Source organism: Argopecten irradians, chromosome 8 (genome assembly GCF_041381155.1).
Source record: "Argopecten irradians isolate NY chromosome 8, Ai_NY, whole genome shotgun sequence".
Lineage (NCBI taxonomy): Eukaryota > Metazoa > Mollusca > Bivalvia > Pectinida > Pectinidae > Argopecten > Argopecten irradians.
In genome coordinates this window covers 15,346,627-15,357,147 of record NC_091141.1, presented here as the reverse complement: position 1 = coordinate 15,357,147, position 10,521 = coordinate 15,346,627, and positions in this window count along the sequence as shown.

Genomic DNA, 10,521 nt, shown 5'->3' with positions numbered 1-10,521 from the left:
TATGATCCTTGTCTAGATTAACGTCATAGGGATCCTAAAGGAGATCAAACTGCTATGATCCTTGTCTAGATTAACGTCATAGGGATCCTAAAGGAGATCAAACTGCTATGATCCTTGTCTAGATTAACGTCATAGGGATCCTAAAGGAGATCAAACTGCTATGATCCTTGTCTAGATTAACGTCATAGGGATCATAAAGGAGATCAAACTGCTATGATCCTTGTCTAGATTAACGTCATAGGGATCCTAAAGGAGATCAAACTGCTATGATCCTTGTCTAGATTAACGTCATAGGGATCCTAAAGGAGATCAAACTGCTATGATCCTTGTCTAGATTAACGTCATAGGGATCCTAAAGGAGATCAAACTGCTATGATCCTTGTCTAGATTAACGTCATAGGGATCCTAAAGGAGATCAAACTGCTATGATCCTTGTCTAGATTAACGTCATAGGGATCCTAAAGGAGATCAAACTGCTATGATCCTTGTCTAGATTAACGTCATAGGGATCCTAAAGGAGATCAAACTGCTATGATCCTTGTCTAGATTAACGTCATAGGGATCCTAAAGGAGATCAAACTGCTATGATCCTTGTCTAGATTAACGTCATAGGGATCCTAAAGGAGATCAAACTGCTATGATCCTTGTCTAGATTAACGTCATAGGGATCCTAAAGGAGATCAAACTGCTATGATCCTTGTCTAGATTAACGTCATAGGGATCCTAAAGGAGATCAAACTGCTATGATCCTTGTCTAGATAACGTCATAATGAATAGAATAATTAAGTCATAATAATAGCTAGAATTAATAAATGCTTATTGTCTAGATTGTTAGGATCTAAGCATGTGAGGGGTAGAAACATCAATTACAAACATAATGATAGAAATATTATAATGTAAGGTTATTTTATTTCATTATTATCTTTACATATCTTAGCAAAAATGTGAATTCAAAATTCAGGGAATAAAACTAATACAACTCATATTGAGTGTATATGTGGCAAAAACCGATGCAATAATGCAACATTTAGACCCCATGAATATGTTCCAGATTCGGCAACATCAAAATGAATAACTTTACAATAATACATTCAGCGGACATGTTAGAAGTCGTAGTACCATCGCCGTATCAGTTTCGACTGATTGTACCTAAGAAGATCTTGTATTTTAGAGAGGATGCATATATACATTGTATTTACTTTATCAGTGCTATCCTGCCGGCATATCTCCCAAAACGTTCAGACATTTAGTCCTCCACCAAAATGTGGATGACCTCCAATGGTCAAAGTTATTTATAGAATTTAAATGTTTTAGTTTGGAGGGTTTACCGGTAACAGAAAGACTGCTGGGCTAATTTGTAATGTTTTTTTCTCTCTCGATATTTTATGATACCATCCAAAACTATGTACTGTAACGAGTGCATATAAAAATAGGATATGTAGTCTTCCGTTCTCTTTTCTGAATGGTTAAGTTGAAAAGCATTGTTTTTATGCTGAGATACGTTCTAAATGCTTACGATGTAACACACTTTTTCTTTGATTTGAAAAATGACTTTAAATGCTTGGCACTTAAATCGTCATTCGACTTAAGAGCCTATTTCTTATCGTTGAACAAATCATTCTCCGCTACATATGCTAAGATAATGACATTTTCCCGAATAGATGATATTTTTATCTTAGGATTAGAGGAACATAGTCTACCGTGGCAGGTCTATGGAGTGGTGTCTTACTGCTTTACCTCGACAAAGTTCTGATTAGTGAAGTACATGTAGTTAGATGTTACTCCTGTGAGTATCGTGTAAGGTGAACTGTAATCCAGACTGTCATTTCATATGATTAAACATATTTGTGGCTTAATGTTTACGGTCCTATCTTTCAACAACAATTATCTCGTGCGAAGCGATCTGATTGTACACGATAGGGTAAAGTTTTAGCCTTTCTGGTGACTTGGCCATAAAGGTCATACACTGTACAAGAAAATACTTAATTTCAACGTTTCAGAATATAATAGCAGTATAATAACATACAGATCTGACATCTATCGGAATCAAAGCAACTGCACAATAAATCATTGAACCAGAGTCTGTGGTAGGTCGAAAGTTTACCTATTTAAAATATTGAGCAGTATTCAACGACAGTTTAAAATATGTTTCGTTACAACATCATCTTTAAAATTGGATTAATTATACATTTAACATGTTACGCTAGAATAGCTTATTTACGACTTGCAGTGAGTTCAATCAGTACCTCTCAAGACAGACAGACATTCACCCACGCTACACGTTACACACAAGGGACCCTAGCAGTTAACATGACGTTAAAACAAATAAAGCAATTTATTTTTACGCATTGTTCTGCCACCAAAACCACTGAAAAGCGATACACGGTACAAGATGCTAGTTTTCACATTTGTTTCACTAGAGAAGATATAGTACAGATAAATTGGAATAAAAATAAATCATTGCGGTAAAAAAATACATTAACAAAATGTATTTTATTGCAAAGGATGGCAGTTTACTAGCGATATACATCAGTTTAATGGCTAATAATTTGATTGACCCGCCATTCCAATACCTTCTAGGCACAGACTATGAAACGCGTAACGCTGATTTATGTGTTTGGTGGCTTAACGTTTTACTGAGAATCCTAGGAGATCTGCTATACTGGTATATACAATACAGTATTTCCGTAGTAAGTTCGAGTGGAAGGATTTCGATAAGTTACCATTATATAGCGTTATCGTATTCCACCCCAGAAGCCAAAAATAATTTGTGACAGTTAGTTTCCCTGCAACAGTGGTCTGGTATCGCCGATATTGCTTTTGTCTGAACTCAACTTAATTCACTGTGTAATTCTCATTATGTTGCCGTTTTTAAGGTCATTGGATCGAAGGGTCAGGATGACCTATAGTCATCATGTTTTGTCCGACGGCGTCCGCCGTGCGTATTTTTTTCAAGCTGAAACTTGTCTTAAGGGGTCCCGAAATGGTCCCGCCCAAGTGTTGTTAATTTCCGGGTCGATCGGATATCCTGAAAACGCATTTGGAACTTTTTTCACGTTCTATCTGTTCGATTTGGCTGAAACTTGCCTGAAATGATCCTGATATGATCTAAACAAAGTGTTGTTCCATCTCTGGTTGATCCCAAATCGAAGATGGCTACTGTACCATGCCACCATCTCTAATTGATTTCCTATACGACTATTGTCAAGTTATTAAACAATATGGACAACATATTGTATTTGAATAGTTGCAATGTTTCATTAATTTCATTATATTCCTAATTGCCCTTCCATATATATCCATTGTATTGTCGATTTTTTATATACATTTATGCATACATACACTGATCTTTCACAATGCTATAATCTATCTTAATATTCAATGAATACGATTTAAACTCGATCTTTTCCTTTGTTCATCATTTGTATTTCGTTCTAATATTACTGTAAGTTCAAATGACAATAATTATCAATATCTGTATAATTTTTACTATGTTGTTTCCGAATAAATATATGCTGGTACGTTACTGGTGTGAGTATATATCTACGATCCCACTAGACTATCTGTTGGTATACAATAATTTACAGAGAGGATTTCAAAATAAAATATTATGACTTTATTACATCACCATAACAATGAAACAGTATTTGTATTGACTTGAGCATATAAAGATTGCATTAAATCTGTGTTTTTCCACAATTGATTTTCGTCTTATTTTTTAATTAATGTTTTTACAATGCGTTTTGTTATCATCACTACATATACACTTATCGCGGTCTATTGAGATTGATCAAGTAATAAACATATACACTTGTCTTGGTCTATTGAGATTGATCAAGTAATAAACATATACACTTGTCTTGGTCTATTGAGATTAATCAAGTAATAAACATATACACTTGTCTTGGTCTATTGAGATTGATCAAGTAATAAACATATACACTTGTCTTGGTCTATTGAGATTGATCAAGTAATAAACATATACACTTGTCTTGGTCTATTGAGATTGATCAAGTAATAAACATATACACTTGTCTTGGTCTATTGAGATTGATCAAGTAATAAACATATACACTTGTCTTGGTCTATTGAGATTGATCAAGTAATAAACATATACACTTGTCTTGGTCTATTGAGATTGATCAAGTAATAAACAAATAAACTTGTATCGATCTAGGGAGTTCACATGCAAAAGATAACTTCTGCAATTTCAACAGTTTTCGTAAATCATGTCATTTTTATAGTGTCATATGTATATTAGTCAATAATTTGTCTGAATGTCTCCGTTATTCCACCAAAAGATTCAAAATGTGATCCTGGTGCAATAAAAACATTTTCTTGTTTCTGTGTATAACGGAGGAACATGTGCATTACCTACCCACAATTCACCTCTGATGCAGTTTCATCGTTGAAATAATTATTTTTACAACAACAATGTAAGTCCTTGTTATCACAGGTAGCTTGGTAAAAGCCGAGGTGTCATTGTTGATAATGTCATTTATTACATCATAATGTTTTATCGTGATAGAATATCTGTTCGTTATTATATTCAACAAATGGTGGTATCAATTGCTTTCCCCAGTGTATAATTAGTGCATAATTTGTCTTGAATATCCGTTTAAAGTTATGAAATGTTTCTGAAGCAGTGCATCTCATCAATGTAGATTTTTATGTTAATTCAAATGAGTGCATATCAACGATAAACAAGTATAAATCTTACTAAATACGTTGTGTGTATTATCAATATATGAATCTGTCTTTCTCATAAAGTTAAGAAGATGAAATTTGTTTTTCTTCACGGTTAATGTATATGAAACTATTTGGTTTGAAAATACGGATCTTGAATGAGTTCGCAGATACTCTTATCAGGCTGAAGAAAGATGTGGTTTTTGTGCATACAAAAACATAACCAATTTCCGTAACAGTTCCTCTGACAACTATCGCACACAAAGATTGTTTTGAGTTCAAGAAAGGTAATGAAAAAAGTGTTTCGAATGCGACGACCACCGTCGAAAGCACTCAGAGAAAAAAAGACCTTCATGTATCAATTCCGATTCTCAAGCGTTATGATGTTTTGTACCCAACACATCTAGGTCACAAATAAAATCCAGATGGTGAACATTGGCGGGAGCGGATAATAGTGCTAATTTTGCAGATCATCAATGAACATATTAAAGATCCAATTATGATATTCACCAAGGCATATAAGATGCATGGTTTTATCGGTGGAACACAGATATCGATTGGTTATAATGAAGTAAAGCGACCTGAGTAGTATAGCAGAGGAAACATGTATCGGGGGCTTAATAGGTGCATATCTGATCATCTAAAACCGGACAGACACATTATGGAATGGGAAGCGTTCATTACTGTCGATAGAGACGGCGTTTGTATGATGCCCTCAGAGTACTTACCGGTTATTAGGTATTAGCGTTTTTCATCATTAAGCCATCTCGTGAGTTACAAGTAACGATATCAAATCCTCGTGGTGGTTGTTCCTGAATGGACTTGTGTTTTACACTATAATGAAACAATAAAAATAAAAACATCTTGTAATTTTATTAATTGCGATAAGATAAATAAAAAATATTAATAAAATGCGGTTAAAGTCTGGTATAATAAACCGCTGATATGTGCAATAAAAATCGATCAAAGTATCATAGAGTTTTTATATCAACATTGCTTTGAGATCCGGCAATATTACCAGAAAAGCCTGTCAGACAAAAAACCGTTGAATATGATTCGGTGAAACATTGTTTGGGGTTTTTGGTTTCTATACGCGTATTTTCAGGTTGAAATTCTTTCATGTTTAGGGGCCGCGGTGGCAGAGTGGTTAAGATGTCCCGACATATTACCACAAACCCTCTACCTCTGGATTGCGAGTTCGAATCGCATGTGGGGCATTTGCAAAGTACTGACCGTAGGTCGGTGATTTTTCGCCGGGAACTCCGACTTTCCTCCGTCATATTAGCCTGACACGTCCTGAAATTACCCTTGCTATTATAAGGACGATAAAATAATCAAAATCAACTTTCCTACTTTATATTGTTACAATACTGTTATTGTACTGGCGCAAACACCAAACAGTACATCCCACACATTACATTAAACTGACAAACGGAAAATTTTATTTAGGAAAGCACTCAATACAAGCAAAAAAAACTACCACTTTTTAAGATTAAAGAGAAAAATATCCCAAATTAAGTCTCTTTGGGAACTTTAAACAATATAGCCCGTATCTGTTTATTAGCGCTGACAGTATTGCCGTATAGTGTTAATCTCACCAGTATCTCATCTGTCCTACATCAATAGAAAGCCTCTTTGGCTTGTTGGGATGTATGAATATATTTACATATATTGTTAAAATAAATTACGACGTGTGGTTACATGTATTTAAAAATAGTTAATTAATGGTACTTTCTAGAACTCAGCATATATTTATAATGTTTATATAGATGTGCACTGTTTGGATACGTAGTTGTACTAGTCTACGTAGATGGTAGGAATTTCATGACACGGTTCTTCCAGTAATTATTTACTTTATGTTTAAAAATGTTGGTATTTCCAGAGTTGACCACATGCTCAGGTAGGGCATTCCATACCGCTATAATTCTGTTGCTGTTACATTTTTGGTTATATTTAGACGGCATGGTTTTTAACAGTTTTTTCCCATGTCCTCTGGTTCTTGTGTGAGCCATTGGAATACATATTGTGTCACTGACAATGTCAATTTATTGATAATTTTGTAGGTCTCAACCATATCCACCCTTAATCTTCTGTATTCGAAGGTAGGAAAGCCTAAAGCCTTGAGTCTTTCTGGATATAATACGTTTTTAAGATAAATTAGTCTCTTTTCTCCTCTTCTTTAGACGTTTTCCAATACCTTTATGTCTTTCTTAATCCAGGGTTTCCAAACTACTAAGCAGTATTCAAACTGTGGTCTAACTAAGGTCTTGTACAATGTTGTAAATGTATTGTTGTCCAGGTAAGTATATGTCCGGAAGATGGTGCCCATAATGTTGTATTCATTTGTCACTGCTATTTGAATGTGTTGTCCACAATGACTCCTACGTCTTTCTCTGTTTTCATCATTTCCAATGGAATTCTGTTGTTTGCGTCTTTGAAGTTGTAATGGCTGTTTGCTTGTAGGTTTCCAATTCCAATTGTCAATGTTGTTTTGGAGTTCATGGCAGTCTTCAGACGATGTTATCTTGGACTATGATTTAGTGTTATCCGCGAATAATTTTGTTACACAATTAACGGTTTCAGGGATTCGTTTACATAAATAAAAAAAACAGGATAGGTCCCAATGTACTCCCTTGTGGAACTCCACTTAGAACTTTATTTGTTGTTGAACTGTCTCCATTTATGGGTATTCGTTGGTTTAAGTTTGTTAAAAAAATTCTCGAATCCACGTTGGTAGTTTACCCTTGATACCATAGGATTCCAATTTGTATAAGAGTATAAAACTCTTTACTCAAATCTAATAGATAACATTTTTTCTGTTATCTAAGGTCTGTGTCCAACGTTCCATTGCTTCTAATAAAATGTTGTACATGATTTACCCGAAATGATTCCATGCTGGTCAGGAGAATTTTTTTATTGTTATTCATGTGCTTTACAATGTTATCCCGGATTATTCTTTGCATAATTTTACATGGAACGGAATATACGCTAATGGGACGACAATTGTTTGGATCTTTAGTGGAACCTTTGTGTGTATCGGGCTCACGTTTGCTATTGTCCATTGAGTTTGTACATGCCCTTCATCCAAGGATTTCTTAAAAACGGTTTTTAAGGGTTTGACGGTGTTTGCATGTGTTTCCTTTATCAGTTTTGGATGGATCCCGTTCGGTCCGGGAGATATGTTGAGATCTTATTGTGACTCTGCCTTTGACACTATCTCATTGATTTCAACTGTTTCTAGGTGATTGATGACATCCCGTTTTGTCAGTGGGGGTAGATTGGTATCATTGTCCACTACAAACACACTTACAAAAACGTTTTCATTACCTCAGATGTTTCCTCATCGGTCTCAGTAAGACCACCACCTGGTTTTGTGACCCTTGTAATATTAGGTCTTGTCTTAGTTTTTGATCTGACGTAGTTCCAGAAATGTTTTGGATTTTGTTTGATGTTTTCTGCAATTGACTGTTCATATGATCGCTGTGATCTACGAAGTAATTTGATGGCATTGTTCCTGGCTTCTTTGTACTGTTGAAAGTTGTTGTTTGTTTTTACAGTGAAGTGTTTTGTCCAAGAACGATGTTTCTTCCGTACTGCATCTATCTGTCCAAGAACGATGTTTCTTCCGTACTGCATCTATCTGTCCAAGAACGATGTTTCTTCCGTACTGCATCTATCTGTCCAAGAACGATGTTTCTTCCGTACTGCATCTATCTGTCCAAGAACGATGTTTCTTCCGTACTGCATCTATCTGTCCAAGAACGATGTTTCTTCCGTACTGCATCTATCTGTCCAAGAACGATGTTTCTTCCGTACTGCATATATTTGTCCAAGAACGATGTTTCTTCCGTACTACATCTATCATTAAGATTTAGGTTTATTAGCGTTGGCAGTATTGTCGTATAGTGTTAAGATTTAGGTTTATTCGCGTTGACAATATTGTCGTATAGTGTTAAGATTTAGAAGCGACGGCGACATAACATCACTCGACGTGATGCAACACATGTTGGTAATGAGATAATTACAGTGGATGATAGGACCTCTTACCATGATGAATGTCTCGTCAATACCTCGTCAACACCCAGTAGTGACATACCAGACATACAGACGATTACATACAATGTAGATGTCAAGGGTAGCGCAGGCGCGTTACTGCGCTCTTGGGAAACTATTTATATTTAGTGTGTCGCTTGCACTTTCTCGTCTGTACCACTTTGTCATGTTGATCTTAAATTCAACTGACGTTTTCCAGAACGACTAAACATGTATAGCTCACTTATATCTTTTGATTTCCAGTGATATCTTCTGTCTTATTTACTGAAGTAAAGTGGATGTTTGATATGGACTTGCTTTCACACGATTGAGATTATTTATTAATTATAAAAGACACACGCTTTAAAATGTAACTAACAAATGTTGAATAAATTAGTCTACATATCCACAGCTACAAGTTGTTGGACTTTCTACCTCATCAAAATATTTAAAAAGTCGAAATCTGATACAGAATACGTAAGTGTCAAAATCTAATAATAAGGATAGAGGAAAAAGCATCGTTAATCAAACACATCTTGTAATGGACACTAGTACCTTAAATGATACATTGTACACAGATTGATGATACTATTAAAGTCCCAAACGAAACGCGGAGACAAACAAATTCATGACTTCTTATCGTTTGATAATCGTTTGCTTGTTAATTCTATAAGAATTATAATATTATAATATTTAGTAGTAGTATAAACACATAAGATATCACCAAGAATAGCAATACCTGCATCTTAAAAATGAACCACTCATACTTAATCATTAACCATACATTATCTTGTATGTCTGAGATCTGGCTCGTTCGGTATCACTAGCAGAAACCGATGATACCGATATCGTATTAAGAATTCATACTGACGAACCGGTTGACACGAAAGCACCGAAGTTACCTTCTGAGAACAATTCACAGTTACTGGTTTATCATCCATATTAATGATATCTTGGTAATTAGTAGTTCAGCGCAAATGGTGTGGAAAGGAGAAAGTCTGGTAATTGGAATAAGATTAGATCAAACACGTCGGTCGAAAAAAAAACACCTATTAATATGTTACAAATGAGTAAATGCACGTAATTTCCTTTTTTAGCAAAACATAAAAGTACTAATTTACTATTGTAAAAGGTTATCAATGATAATTATTAATAACGCATGATTTCAAATTTACACGCAGTTGTTGGCGACTCGTAGTCTTAATAAGCTGAATAAGAAGGTTATAATACTGTTAGAACTATATTTGTTAATTGTATTTTATAAGAATGTATTGTTTTATATGAGTTTGTTATAAACACATCCAGCCTTTGAAACAATTCAACCTTTTTTAATGAACTCTTATAAAGTTTTATAAATCATTCTAAGTTAAGGTTAAGTTTTACCCAAATCTATTGAATTAAAATGTATTTTGTATATGGGTCATTTCAGTATGAATAATGGCTGCATCAATACAAATTTTCTTCAAAATCCTTCAATTTATGTAACATAAATGGTACTACTGACCTGAATTTTAGTTTTATTTACTTGACCCCGATGTGGCATAGACTTATAATGGTGTCGCCGATCCCATAACTCAAAGAACGCTTCCTCTTCCGGTAACATCTTCCGGTACACAGTAGGTTTCATGATCTCTTTCTAAGGTTTCAGGAGGTTTCCTTTTGTTTGCGCCCCCCCCCTTCCATTTTAATCATTTATTTGTATTCGGAATGTTCTAAATATATTTTCTCCTCCGAGTTTGCTATATACACCAAACACTCTTGAAGAGCTAAATATTCAGTGTATATTGTTCGCTACTTGATGGT